At 36.2% G+C, this 15051-nt stretch overlaps 1 long non-coding RNA gene across 1 annotated transcript; it reads left to right on the top strand.

Moving 5' to 3' along the window:
- The first annotated feature begins 5217 nt into the window (after positions 1–5217).
- On the top strand, positions 5218–13217 carry LOC105550464. Its single transcript, XR_001007729.1, has 2 exons — positions 5218–5391; positions 12977–13217. It is a non-coding gene; the product is annotated as an uncharacterized LOC105550464 (long non-coding RNA).
- The last annotated feature ends 1834 nt before the right edge of the window (positions 13218–15051 follow it).

Raw genomic sequence — 15051 nt, 5'->3', positions numbered from 1 at the left:
TTGTTCTTAAAAATAAATACAAATTTTAAATTCACAATAATTTCTATGATTTATGACAGTATAAATGACTTTCATTTTGCATCTCTGAATTAGAATGGAAAAATATCTACATATACATATGTTTGTATATATATATTAAAATTAAGCATGTAATTTTACTATTTAAGATATAAGCTTGCTAATTGGTATCTTATGGTGCAGATAAATCTGTTAGTACTACTTGTTTCAGTGGATGTAATGAGAAATTTTTCACTGGCTCCTTCTCCAAATATCAATTAACACATTTTGAGAACACCCTGTTTTTGAAGTAATTTTATGAGTCTCAATGCAGATGTCTAAAAACTTTAGGCAGTTTCCAGAATTATATGGTTGTGCTGGAGATACACACACACACACACACACACACACACAGATGATTGCTGACAATGAGTTTCTAAAGATCATATAATTTTTGGGTAAAATAGAATAACGTTCTGCTTCTGGTCTTCATAATAAAAGAGAAATTAGGACTAAGAAGTCAAGTGTTTATTATATAGGGTATTAATTTTTATTCTTTTATTTATTGATTTATCTTCTTTAGGTGTATGCAGAGATGAACGCACTAATTGTTCAAAATAAACAATTTGAATTCAAAGCAAAGTATATTTTTGGAATATCAATTATAACTTATTACAGAGAAATGACAATATAAAATGCCAACTTTCTAATTTATTTGTTTTACTTTTGTGACTCTCAATCTTCTTTTTAGAACATAGTGTATATTTTAGGTAAGTCCAGACAGCAGCCAGCACTACATTTGGTTTAAAATCCAGGTTTATAATGACTTCATCTTTCAGCCAGCCAAAGGCTAGTACCTTGTGTCTGCCATCGTGCATATGCTCTCCTCAGCTCCCGACTGAGAAAACATGCCTGCAAGCACTTCCCTGCCTGAGATTATATTAAAAATCCATACCTGGGCTAGCAGCATGAGTTCAAGTTGATTATTGTTCTAGATCTGTGACTTGCCATTCATCCTCCTAAAGATATAAATGGTTGCTTTTCAATAGACCACATACATAGGAATGATTATGAAGGCAAGATTTAGTAACAATAATATACATAGTACTCTAATGGGATTGAATTGGAACACCCACATTAAACTCTCTTAAAATATGTGGAGCAGAACACACGAGAGAAAGCAAAAGAACAAGTGCACATCGCAGAGCTGCGAGTTGCATACTCTGTGCATACCAATACCGTCGCATCAACATTACTAAGGCTTCTGGGTAACGTTTGCCACATCATATTGTGATGTGCGTTTGTTTTTATATTTTACTCTAAAAGGCAAAATAACTCCATATGATGACAGAGGGAGCGCACACACAAAATTCCCTTTCAGAAATAATAAAAGTGGTTACAGGTAATTCAAATTGTGTACTGTTTTAAAAGGTACCTGCCTAACACTTTAAGTTGGCAAAGCATCTTGGAAGGCTGTTAAATCCATATTTACATTACTTGAATTGTGACCCTAGCCTAACATTTCCACGGTGGGAGACATCTTTCATTTAGCAGGCAGCAGCCTATTCAGCTTTTGAGAGTTTAATCGATAGATGGTTCAGGTTTTCTACTGAACAAAAATCTAAATGCCTACCCACAGGTTTTGGTAGCCAACATCAATATCCAACTGCTGTTTCACACAACATGGCTTCAAAGGCTGTGTAACTAACATCATGTCACTGCACCTATGTCTTTTTAAAGCCAGGTTCCTCTAGGGCCTCTCATTATAGCTCATATTTCAAGGTATCTTTCAGCAACAATGAATTGTATTAATCAAACTTACGTTTTTTGCGTGTGCTTCACTTTATTGCACTTCATAAATGATACATGTTTTCACAAATTGAAGGTTTGGGGCAATCTTGCATCAAGCAAGTCTACTCATTCTATTTTTCCAACAACATGCTCACCTGGTATCTCTAGTTGACATTTTAGTAATTATCACAACATTTCACACTTTTTAGTTGTTGTTATTATTGTTATTTTAAATATTTTAACTTTTATTTTAGGTTCATGGGAATATGCGCAGGTTTATTCTTTACGTAAATTCTCCACTCAGGGGTTTGATGTACAGATTATTTTGTCTCCTGAGTAGTAAGCATAGTACCCAACAATTTTTTTTTCCCTGAACCTCATCCTCTTCCCTCAAGCACACCCCAGTGTCTGCTGTGCTGCTCTTTCTGTCAATGTGTTCTCATTATTTAGCTCCCAGTGATAAGTGAAAATATGCAGTATCGCGTTTTCTGTTCCTGTGTTAGCTTGCTAAGGATAATGGCCTCCAAGCTCCATCCATGTTGCTGCAAAGGACAGATCTCATTCTTTTTCATGGCTGCATAGTAATTCATGGTGTATATATGTACTGTACTTTCTTTTTCCAGTCTACCACTGATGGGAATTTAGGTTGAATCTTGGGTATCTATTACCTAAATTACATATAAAAGCAGAAAAGAAATATGACAAATAGAACATGAAAGTTAAACAGTATCTTTTCAGGTTCAGTGACATAAATATTCTTGTTATCTAAAGGTGTAGAGCCCGATGTTTTATTTCCTATAGTGCTTTTATAGCAAAAAACTTTGCAGAATTAGATAGACCAGATTGAGTCCCCGGTCTTACATCCTTTTAGCTAGGTAAACTTGAGCTTTGGGATTTTCAGATTCAGATCTTGCAGGCAAATAAGATTTCTTTGATATTACTTGAGGATGACAATGTCTATTTTGCAGATTATTAGGGTAATGAGTTTATTTATGTGGACTATTTTGGGATATTTTAAAACTATGTACAGACCTAAAAAATTTCTCATAATCTTTGCAGAACCGGGAAGGCATACAGACATACAGACATAATACAACTGTAAGAGTTACAGTTTCTCATGCTTTTGTTTTCTAACTGCTCTGGCCACTGTTTTAGAAGGAATGGTGAGTATATGGAAAAATTCCTGAAAAAACGAAGTTTTAGAATATTAAATTATTACATATTTCATTCAGAATGTTTTAAAAGGTAAAACCAATGATTGAACGCAATTCATGGGATGATCCGGTCCATATTCATCTACCATGATTTAACAATCTTTTGCTCATCTATTGAGGGGAAGGGGAAATGTAGAAATGTAAGATAAACGATCTGCAAAGAGATACACACCAGAGGTATGTGGGACTGTAACTGTGTAGGTCTGCAGGCAAACTGGGTGAAGGAGGAAGATGGGGAAGAAAGGCATTTAAGATTTACTCTTTCTGTTTTCTTCTCAATTTTAAAGCCTGGTGGAACATAAGTTTCTCTACAGTAAACCTTCAGTGAAAATCAGTTTCATATTGTGTTAATAATGACTTCATCAAGAGCATTGGAAGCTCTATCATATTTTGATGTTCAAAATAAAACATCGTTTTTATAGCTTAATAATCTCATACGGTCAATTAATGTCTCCCCTCCAGACTGACACTTTGAACATTATTATTAACACTGCTGTCCTGAAACCATCATCAGCTTGCAGTGCAGCCAATTTGTTGATAGCTAATAAAGCACAGTGTTCAGGTGCTGCCTGAGGGCAGGATTCAAAATTGTCATATCAATGCATAACCACATTTCATTTTTTGGAACAAGTTCCATTACTTAAAAATTGTGGTTTCATTTTCTTATTTTCATATCTAGATTTTAATATTATATGCATGTCTATATAAGCATTACATATATTATTCAGTTATGTGTGAGTGTAACTCAAATTTCTTGTAATGTGTATGTGCAGTTTAATATAAGACAGATTATTGATTAGGAAATAGTTAACAATTAATAGTAGACATTGGCCAACCTCAATTACTAAACCAGAAAAAAAGTTTATTTAAATTTACTGACTGTTTTTTAGTCACTACACAAATCATTTAAGAGAATACCACAGATGAAATCTGCAGATCCACTAACTGGTTATCAGTTTATCAAGACTGATTGTGTCCACTGCCCTTCAGAAATCACATGGATTTGTGCATTATGTAGATCTTTTCTGGTCTTCTCCATCTTTTCCCATCCTGAACTAGAAGTAGAAGTCTATTGAATTTTTCTCTGATACTTTGTTTTGCGTTTAGTAGAAATACATACACACATTACCCTAGGCTACTCTGCAGTACATTAAAATGTCCTTTTGCTTTCCAGTAATTTCAAATATCTCAACTGAATTTCTCAGTTGAAAAATCAAAGTTTTAATTCTTATCCATCTTTCAACATAAAAAATGTTAATATTGAATTATAATTTGTTGCCAGCACTTTTGTTTGTTTTGTTTTGTTTTGAGACGGAGTTTCACTGTGTTGACCAAGCTGGAATGCAGTGGCCAGATCTCGGCTCACTGAAACGTTCCAGGTTCAAGCGATTCTTCTGCCTTAACCACCTCGGTAGCTGGGATTACAGGCAAGCACCACCATGCCCTGCTAATTTTTGTATTTGTAGTAGAGATGGGGTTTCACCATGTTGGCCAGTCTGGTCTCGAACTCCTGACCTCAAGTGATCCTCCCACCTCGGGCTTCCAAAGTGCTGGGGTTACAGGCGGAAGCCACCCCATCTGTCCCAGCACCCTTGATAAATATATAAATCTTACTCTATTAATTGAACTAAGAACATCTTCATAATCCTCCAAATATCATTTATAATTATTAAACATTAAAACATATTTATTCTGCTTACCAAACTTTGCATCTCCTTAGAATGTCTAAATATTTTGCTATGTGAAGGTTTGAGTGGAAGTTTCAGACAACACATTTTGATGGCAAATGGTGAAATTTCCTGTTGAGAAATATGTTGATTACAAGAAATAAGATAGACAGTAGATTTTCAAAACTTTTTAAAACTTTATTTCAGATGAATATTCAGAATTATTTTACTTATAGATTGCACTGTTCTAAGGCAGTGACACATTTTGATAACTATGTGTTTTTGAAGCAAATTTTGACTGATTTAATAAATGACAGCACAGACCAAAATTTTAAAATTTGCAAAATTCTCAAGATTTCTCAATTGTGCAAAGTCTCAAGCTTTATTTTAATATTGTATACTTATTCTATTTTTTTGTTTTAATATTGTATACTTATTCTATACTTATTCTGTTTTTAAGGGGTGCTTTTTAACAGTTGACTTATTATCAAATAAACTTTCTATAATTTGACAGAACAACATAAACTCTTGTTTTGTCCTTTCTATCTAGAACATATATATGATGGTTGAGAAAGACACGTATTCTGATCATGAAGAAATAAATACAAGTTAAATATGACTAAGCAGAAAGATGGAAGGACCAGGAACAGTGATGCTAACTTGGAGCCACTATGCAGGCTCTAAACTCCTCTACGATCAGCCTCCCTTGTGAGAAAAAATACGTAAGTCACTTTTAAAATAAATAGAAACATGAACACACTTCTTAGCTGGTTTAAATATTTTAAAAACATTGATGAATTAAACACAAAAATATGGGAAAATCTCATTCTTTACTTTAAATTTTGAAATTTTCTTTACAGATCATGAGTTACTTAATGCTCTTTCACTCCTGAGTTTACATTGTAAATTAAAGTTGTGTCGGCTTTAAAAAATAACCAATTAAAAATAATGATCTAAATTTATACCTTAATTTTAACTAATGGTATGATCTCTTATTAATTACCTCAGATAAAGTCCAAATGTTTGTAGGTCTATAGTTCTGATAATATACAATGAAATATCTTTCTCATAAATGTAGAATAAGTAGACTATATTTAATGCATTTACTTTTTGAGTAAAAGGAAACCCTTAATAAAATAACTTCAAATATTTAGTTTTAAAAAATGAGAAAACAAACACAATACAGGACTTTTGGATTTATTACCAACATGTGAAGACCTCAGAAGTTGTCATTCCTGGCCTTACAATAATAATAATAAAAAAGCTATACAAATTGAAAATCAATGACTTTTCTTGAGTCTATCAGAAAACTGAGAAAGCGGGGCAAACATCACCATAAAATTGAGAGAAACTGGCACACCAGGGAGTCATAGCCAAGATCTACTTCCCGAAGCAGAAGTGGCTAGAGCCATAACTTGTATGAACACTTCAGTAGTAATTTTAACTAATTTGTGGGGGCCTAGTATGGATTAGTGTGAGGGAATAAGCTCATGGGGACAGTTTTCTGACTTCAGATTTGCATGAATTTGGCATCCAGGAACCCACTGGGTCCTAATGGTAAAAAGTTGAGAAAAAAATATTTTTAATACTGGCAGAGATAGAGAAATAGTAATCATAGTGACATACAAGAGCCTTCTTCCAAACAAAAACATACCTTTTAGGGAAAAGGATATTACCAGAGCCTTATTACACCCAGAAGAAGGGCATTGATTCATTTAACCTTTTTTTCTTCCCAGGGAGAAATTTTCCAATTCTTTATTTTATTTTATGTTCAGGGGTACATATTCAGGATGTGCAGATTTGTTACATAAGTAAATGTGTGCCATGGTGAATTTGCTGCACCTACCAACCCATCACCTATATATTAAGCCTAGCACGCATTCGCTATTTTTCCTGATACTCTCCCTCTCTCTGCCCCTGCTAACAGACCCCAGTGTGTGTTGTTCCTCTCCCTGTGTGTATGCGTTCTCATTGTTACACTCATGCTTATAAATGTGAACATGCATGTTCTACTTGTAAGTAGAACATGCAATGTTTGGTTTTCTGTTCTTGCGTTACTTTGCTAAGGATAATGGCTTTCAGCTCCATCCATGTCCCTGCAGAGGACTTCATCTCATTTCCTTTTATGGCTGCATAGTATTCCATGTTATATATGTACCACATTTTGTTTACCCAGTCTAGCTATTGTAAATAGTGCTGCAATGAACATACACACCCATGTATCTTTATAATAAAATAATTTATATTCCCTTGGGTACATACCCAGTAATGAGATTGCTGGGTCAAATGATATTTCTGGTTCTAGGACTTCGAGCAATTGCCACAGTCTTCCACAATGGTTGAACTAATTTACATTCCTAACAATAGTGTAAAAGCATTCCTATTTGTCGGCAACCTCAACAGCATCAGTTATTTCTTGACTTTTTAATAATTGCCATTCTGACTAGTGTGAGATGGTATCTCATTGTGGTTTTGATTTGCATTTCTCCAATGATTAGTGATGTTGAACTTTTTTTTTTTTGCTTGTTTGTTGGCCACATAAATATCTTCTTTTGAGAAGCACCTGTTCATGTCCTTTGCCCACTTTTTAATATAGTTGTTTTTTTTTTCTTGCAAATTTGTTTAAGTTCCTTATAAATTCTGGATATTAGACCTTTGTCAGATGGATAGATAGCAAATTTTTTCTCCCATTCTGTAGCTTCTCTGTTCACTCTGATGATAGTTTCTTTTGCTGAGCAGAACTCTTTAGTTTAATTAGACCCCAATTGTTAATTTTTGCTTTTGTTGCTATTGTTTTTGGCATTTTTGTCATGAAATCTTTGTCTCTGCCTATGTCCTGAATGGTATTGCCTAGATTTTCTTCTAGGATTTTTATAGTTTTGGATTTTACATTTAAGTCTTTAACCTATCTTGAGCTAATTTATAAGGTGTAAGGAAGGGGGTCCAGTTTCAATTTTCTGCATATGGCTAACCAGTTCTTCCAGACCATTAATTAAATAGAAAATCCTTTTCCCATTGCTTGTTTTTGTCAGGTTTGTTGAAGATCAGATGGTTGTAGCTGTGTGGTCTTATTTCTGAGTTCTCGATTCTGCTCTATTGGTCTATGTGTCTGTTTTTGTACCACCACCCATGCTGTTTTGTTTACATGCTGGTCTGGTGGCCTTGTAGTGTAGTTTGAAGTCAGGTAGCATGATCCCTCCAGCTTTGCAATTTTTGCTTAATGTTGTCTCTGCTATACAGACTCTTTTTTGTCCATATGAATTTTAAAACAGATTATTCTAATTCTGTGAAGAATGTCAATGGTAGTATAAGGGGAATAGCATTGAATCTATAAATTACTTTGAGTAGTATGGCCATTTAAATCATATTGATTCTTTCTATCACTTCCCTTCTTAGCTGTATTCCTAGGTATTTTATTCTCTTTGTAACAACTGTGGAATCTGAGTTCATTCATGATTTGGCTCTCTGCTTGTCTGTTGTTAGTGTGCAGGAATCCTTGTGATTTTTGCACATTGATTTTGTATCCTGAGATTTTGCTGAAGTTGTTTAGCAGCTTAAAAAGCTTTTGAGCTGAGACAATGGGGTTTTCTAGATAAAGGATCATGTCATCTGCAGAGACAATCTGGCTTCCTCTCTTCCTATTTGAATACCATTTGTTTCTTTCTCTTGCTCGATTGGCCTGGCCAGAACTTCCAATACTATGTTGAATAGGGCTGGTGAGAGAGGGCATCCTTGTCATGGGCCTCTTTTCAATGAAAATGCTTACAGCTTTTTCCCATTCAGTATGATATTGGTTGTTGGTTTGTCATAAACGGCTCTTAATATTTTGAGGTATGGTCCTTTAATACCTAGCTTATTGAGAGTTTTTAACATGAAGGGATGTTGAATTTTAACATGAAGTTTTGTTGAAAGGCCTTTTCTGCATCTATTGAGATAATTATGAGGTTTTTATCTTTAGTTCTGTTAATGCGATGGATTACGTTTATTGATTTGCGTATGTTGAACCAGCCTTGTATCCCGGGGATGAAGCCAACTTGATTGTGGTGGATAAGCTTTTGGATGTGCTGCTGGATTTGGTTTGCCAGTATTTTATTGAACATTTTTGCATTGATGTTCATCAGGGATATTGGCCTGAAGTTTCCTTGTTTTGTTGTATCTCTGCCAGGCTTTGGTATCAGGATGATGCTGGCCTCATAAAATGAAGTAGGGAGGAGTCTCTCCTCTTCAATCATTTGGAATAGTTTCAGAAGAAATAGCATTGACTCCTCTTTGTACATCTGGTAGAATTCTACCATAATTCCATCTGGTCCTTGTCTTTCATTGGTTGATAGGCTATATATTACTGCCTTAATTTCAGAACTTGTTATTGGTCTATTCAGGGATTCAGTTTCTTCCTGGTTCAATCTTAGGAGGATTTATGTCTCCAGGAATTTATCCATTTCTTCTAGATTTTCTAGTTTATTTGCATAGAGGTGTTTATAGTATTGTCTGATGGTTGTTTGTATTTCTGTAAAGTCAGAGTTGATATGCCCTTTGTCATTTTTTATTGTGTGTATTTGATCTTCTCTCTTTTCTTATTAGTCTAGCTAAAGGTCTATTTTGTTAATTTTTTTTTCAAAAAAAAAAAAAAAACAGCTCCTGGATTTGTTGATTTTTTGAAGGGTTTTTCCTGTCTCTATCTCCTTCAGTTTTGCTCTGATCTTCCTTATTTCTTGCCTTCAGCTAGCTTTGGGGTTTGTTTGTTTTTGGTTCTCTAGTTCTTTAAATTGTGATGTCAGGATGTCGATTTGAGATATTTCTAGCTTTCTGATGTGGACATTTAGTGCTATACATTTCCCTCAATGCTGTTTTAGCTGTATCCCAGAGATTCTGGGACATTGTCTCTTTGTTCTCATTAGTTTCAAATAACTTATTGATTTCTGCCTTAATTTCATTTTTTACCCAGGAGTCATTCAGAAGCAGGTTGATACATTTCCATGTAGTTGTGCAATTTTGAGTGAGTTTCTTAATCTTGAGTTCTAATTTGATTGTACTGTGGTCTGAGAGACTGTCATGATTTTAGTTATTTTGCACTTGCTGAGAAGTGTTTTGCTTCGAATTATGTGATCGATTTTAGAGTAAGTGCCATGTAGCTCCAAGATGAATGTATATTCTGTTGTTCTTGAATGGAGAGTTCTGTAGATATTTATCAGGTTCACTTGATCTAGAGCTGAGTTTGAGTCCTGAATATCCTTGTTAATTTTCTCTCTTGATAATTTGTCTCATATTGACAGTGGGGTGTTAAAGTCTCCCACTATTATTATGTGAGAGTCTAAGTCTCTTTGTAGGTCTCTAAGAACTTGTTTTATGAATGTGGGTCCTCTAGAATTGGATGCATGCGTAGTTAGGGTAGTTACCTCTTCTTGATGAATTGAACACTTCACCATTATGTAATTCCCTTCTTTATCTTTTTTTCATCTTTGTTGGTTTAAAGCCTGTTTTCTCAGAAACTAGAATTTCAACCCTACCTTTTTCTGCTTTCCATTTGCTTGGTAAATTTTCCTGCATCTCTTTATTTTGAGCCTATGTGTGTCTTTGCATTTGAGATGGTTCGCTTGAATACAGCACACTGGTGGATCTTGTCTCTTTATCCAGTTGGCCGGTCTGTGTCTTTTAATTGGGATATTCAGTCCATTTACATTTAAGGTTAATATTGTTATGTGTGAATTTGGTCCTATCATTATAATGCCATCTGGTTATTTTGCAGACTTGTTATTGTTGTTGCTTCATAGTATCATTGGTCTATGTGTTTCACTGTGTTTTTGTAGTGGCTGGTAATGGTTTTCCCTTTCCATATTCAGTACTTCCTTCAGGAGCTCTTGCGAGGCAGGCTTGGTTGTGCTGAACTCCCTCAGTATTTGCTTGTCTGAAAAGGATTTTATTTCTCCTTTGCTTATGAAGCTTAGTTTGGCCAGATATAAAATTCTGAGCTGGAAATTCTTTTATTTAAGATTATTGAATATTAGCCCCCAATTCTTCTGGCTTATAGGGTTTCTGCTGAGGAGTCCACTGTTATTCTGATGGACTTCCCTTTGTAGGTGACCTGGCCCTTAACAATTTTCCTTCCTTTTGACCTTGGAGGTACTGATGATTATGTGTTTGGGGTTGATCTTCTCATGGAGTATATTACTGAAGTCGTCTGAATTTCCTGAATTTGAATGTTGGCCTGTCTTGCTGGGTTGGGGAAATTCTCCTGAATGATTTCCTGAAGTTTGTTTTCCAACTTGGTTTTGTTATCTATATTTCTTTCAGGTACGTCAATCAGTTGTAGGTTCAGTCTTTTTACATAATTCCATAGTTCTATGATGTTTTTTTCATTCCTTTTCATTTTTTTTCTCTAATCTTATCTGCCTTTCTTATTTCAGCAAGATAATTTTTGAGCTCTGTGATTCTTTCCTCTGCTTGGCCTATTTGGTTATTTATACTTGTGGTTGCATTGTGAAGTTCTCATGTTGTGTTTTTCAGGTCCATCAGGTCATTTATGTTCCTCTCTAAACTGGTTATTCTGGTTAACAGCTTCTATAATGTTTTCATGGTTATTAGTTTCTTTGCATTGTTTTAGAACATACTTTAGCTCAGCAAAATTTGTTATTACCCACCTTCTGAAGCCTACTTCTGTCAGTTCATCCACCTCAAGCCTCCACCCAGTTCTGTGCCCTTGCTGGAGAGGCGTTGCAATCATTTGGAGAAGAGGCATTCTGGCTTTTTGAGTTTTCAGCATTTTTGCATTGATTCTTGCTCATCTTTGTGAGTTTATCTATCTTCAAGCTTTGAGGCTGCTGACCTTTGGAAGGGGTTTTTGTGGGGTCATTTTTGTGGATGTTGTTTTTGTTGTTGTTGTTTTCGGTTTGTTTGTTTTTCTTTTAACAGTCAGACCCACTTCCTTAGGGTTGCTGCAGTTTGCTGGGGGTCCACTCCAGACCTTATTCACTTGGTCCCTCCCCCACCTGGAGTTGTCACCAGTGAAGGCTGCAGAACAGCAACGATGGCTGCCTACTCCTTCGTCTGAGAGTTCCATCCCAGAGGGGCACTGACGTGATGCCAGCAGGAACGCTCCTGTATAAGGCGCCTGGAGACCCTGTTGGGGATCTCAATCAGTTAAGGAGTATGTACAGGATCAGGGACCACTTAACAAAGCACTCTGGCTGCCTCTTGGCAGAGAGAGTGCACTGCACTGGAGGGAATTTCCCTTGTCCAGACTATCAAGACCATTCAGAGCCAGCAGGCAGGAAAAACTCAGTCTGCTGAACCGCAGAGACTGTGGCTGCCCCTCCCCACAGGAGTTCTGCCCAGGAAGATCAGAGCTCTGTCCATAAACCTCTGTCTGGAGTTGGTGAAATTCCCACAGCAGGGGCCCCACCCCATGAGTAGGGATGGATCAAGGTTCCACCTAAAAAAGCAGTCTGACCATGATCTGCCACAGATGCTGTGCTTCTGACGTAAACCTTCCTTGTCTCCCCAGCACCACCAGTGGAAAAGAGCCAACTGGGGCCACAGTGATGGCAACCATCCCTTCCCCTGGGAACTCAGTTATCTTAGACAGTCTCCAGCCTGCTGCCACTGACCACATCCTGGGCAGTGATGAAAATCTGCACAGCTCTGTGCTTGGCACCCAAGGCTTTGGTGGTGCGGGCTCACAAGGGGGTCTCCTGATCTGTGGGTTGCACAGATCCATGGAAAATGTATGATTTCTCAGGAAAGGTGGCATACTCACTCACTGCCTCCCTTGACTGGGGGTGGGAGTGCCCTTTGCCCCGTGCAGCTCCCAAGTGAGGCATGGCTCCACTCTGCTTTTCCTTGCTCTCTGTGGTTCATGCCAATCACCTTGTCAGTCCCAGTGAGAGAGTCTGGATACCTCAGATGAAGGTGCAGAATTCACTCGCCGTTTTGTTCTTCTAGGTGGGAGTCACAGACCACAGCTGCTTCTAATTGGCCATCTTGGCACCTCCCCATTTAGCCTTCTTTTCTCATATAAGGGGGATGAAGGATGAAACTGTCCCAAAGAAAATATTATAAACCAATTAAGGGAGAAAATAAAATTCAACTAGTCTTGCAAAATAATTTGTGGCAATCATGAAATCCACTTCCCAATTTGGCCCACTTCCTTGTAGCTAGTTGCTGCTTACTCCCCCAGGATAGTGTAGCCCTTGTCACAAGACTGTGTTCCTTTTCTTTTCTATAGATAAAATCGAAGGCATGTGAGATGATATGCTTTCTGTTTGAGTTTCTCCTTTATGTTAGGCATACTGATAAAACTGTTGATGCCAGCTGGTCTGAAGGGCCCAGCAAGGAGCCGGCTCATGGAAGAATGCAGTTTTCACATCGTGATGACTTAATCTTCCTTGACCTGACCAATCAACAACCCCAATTCTCCAGACCCTGGCCCACCACAATCTCCTTAACAACCCTTGCCCAGAACCCCGCAAGCAGACAGATTTGAAGCTTGAGGATTCTTTCCATCTCTTTGCCCACTGGCCTTGTGATTATTAAACCCTTTTTCTGCTGCAAATTACGATGTCTCAGTGTATTGGTCTATTTCTGCTCAGTGGGCGTATGAATCTGGCAGTCCTGTAATAGGGACAAAACATAAACTACTGGCAAAACAGTTGTAAAAGTCATAGCCTAAGACATAGGCCCACTGAAAGACTGATATTCAATCAGAACACTATAGAACATATTTTTCTAACTTGTAGTATAAAATTTAAACCAACATGACTCCAATATAAGGGGATAGACAAAAGAGCTACAAGAAACAGACACTGTTTGAAGATGAGTACTTAAGGAAACCCAAAGTTAACAGAGGAGACAAAAACAAGGACACTAGAGGAATTTGAAATCTTCAGAAACTTGAGTTGTAACAAATATTAAATGGAGTCCAACTCCAAGACAGATTACCATATATCCTCAGTTTATCTTTATCTCAGTATCAGTTTATCTCAGCATCAATTTATCTCAGTATCTATTATCAATACAACATGTCTGGCTCTCAGCAATGGCAAAAAAATTTATAAAACATGGTAAAAGGCAAGGAAAAAAATCACAATCTGAAGAGACAGGATGATCATCAGAACAAGACTCAGTGATGATGATGCATATTTTGGAAATAGCAATCAAGAAATTTTACATAACTGTAATTAAGATGTTAAGGACACTAGTGGAAAATGTAGAAAATATTCAGGAAAAGAGTATTAGTGTAAGCAGAGAGATGAAAATTCTAACAAAGAACCAAAAGAAAAGGCTAGAAAATAAAATAACTCCAATAGAATTTTTTAAAAATGCTTTCAATGGTTTGATTAGTAGACCAGACATGTTTGGGGAAAGAATTAGTCAAACTAAAGATAGGTCAAAAATACTTTTCAAAACAAAGTGCCAAGAGAAAATAAATGAAAAAAAAAATGAAGAACATCTAAGATCTGCTAGGCAGTTTCTAAAGTTGTACAAAATAGGTAACTGGAATAGCAGAAAGAAGAGAAAGAGACAAATGAGGAGAATCTATCTAAATGAGTAATGGTCAAGAAATTTTAAAGCATAATGACATGAAACAAACTACTGATCCAGGAGGCTCAGAGAATATCATTCATGACAAACAACAAAAATACAGCACCAGACAGAGCATTTCCTATCTGTAGAATAAAATAAAATAAATCAATAAATGACAAAGAAAAAATACAAATAAAATAAAATAAATCAATAAATAGACAAAGAGAAAATCTTGAGAGAATCTGGAATGAAATCTACATTCCTTGTAGAGAAAAAAGGGCAAGGATTTCAGCCCACTTCCAGTAAGAAACCAGGCAAGTAAGAAGAGAGTAGAGGGAAATGTTTAAAGTGTTAAAGGAATAAATGCACCAACTTATAATTCTGTATCTAGCAAAATTATGCTTCAAAAGCAGAAGAGAAATCAGAATTTACCAGATAATAAAACACTAAGGAAATACATTGCCAGAAAACTTTCCTGCAAATGTGTTAAAAGAGGCTATTCATGGAGAGTTTCTGATATAGGTCAGAAACTTGTATTTACAATAAGAAAGCAAGTGTGTTGAAAAAGGAAAAAAAAAAAACGACAGAAAAATAAAACATTTTATTCTTCTTATTCTAAATTTGTGTAAACTATATGTTTGTTTAAAGTAATGTTGGTAAATGTGTTGGGCAGTTACAGCATGTGGGTAAGTGAAATGACTGATGGTAATGTTACAGAAGATGGGAAGGATGAACTGGGACTCTTCTATTAAGGTATCTGAACTATATATGAACTGGTGGAGTGCTATTTGAAGGTGATCTTAGATTAGTAACAAATGTGTATTGGATACTCTGGGGAAACCACTAGAATAGTTAAAAAAGAA

Source organism: Mandrillus leucophaeus, unplaced genomic scaffold, assembly GCF_000951045.1.
Source record: "Mandrillus leucophaeus isolate KB7577 unplaced genomic scaffold, Mleu.le_1.0 Scaffold487, whole genome shotgun sequence".
NCBI classification, from domain to species: Eukaryota; Metazoa; Chordata; class Mammalia; order Primates; family Cercopithecidae; genus Mandrillus; species Mandrillus leucophaeus.
Note: the sequence above shows the minus strand (reverse complement) of the source record. Positions and strands in the feature narration are given on the sequence as shown.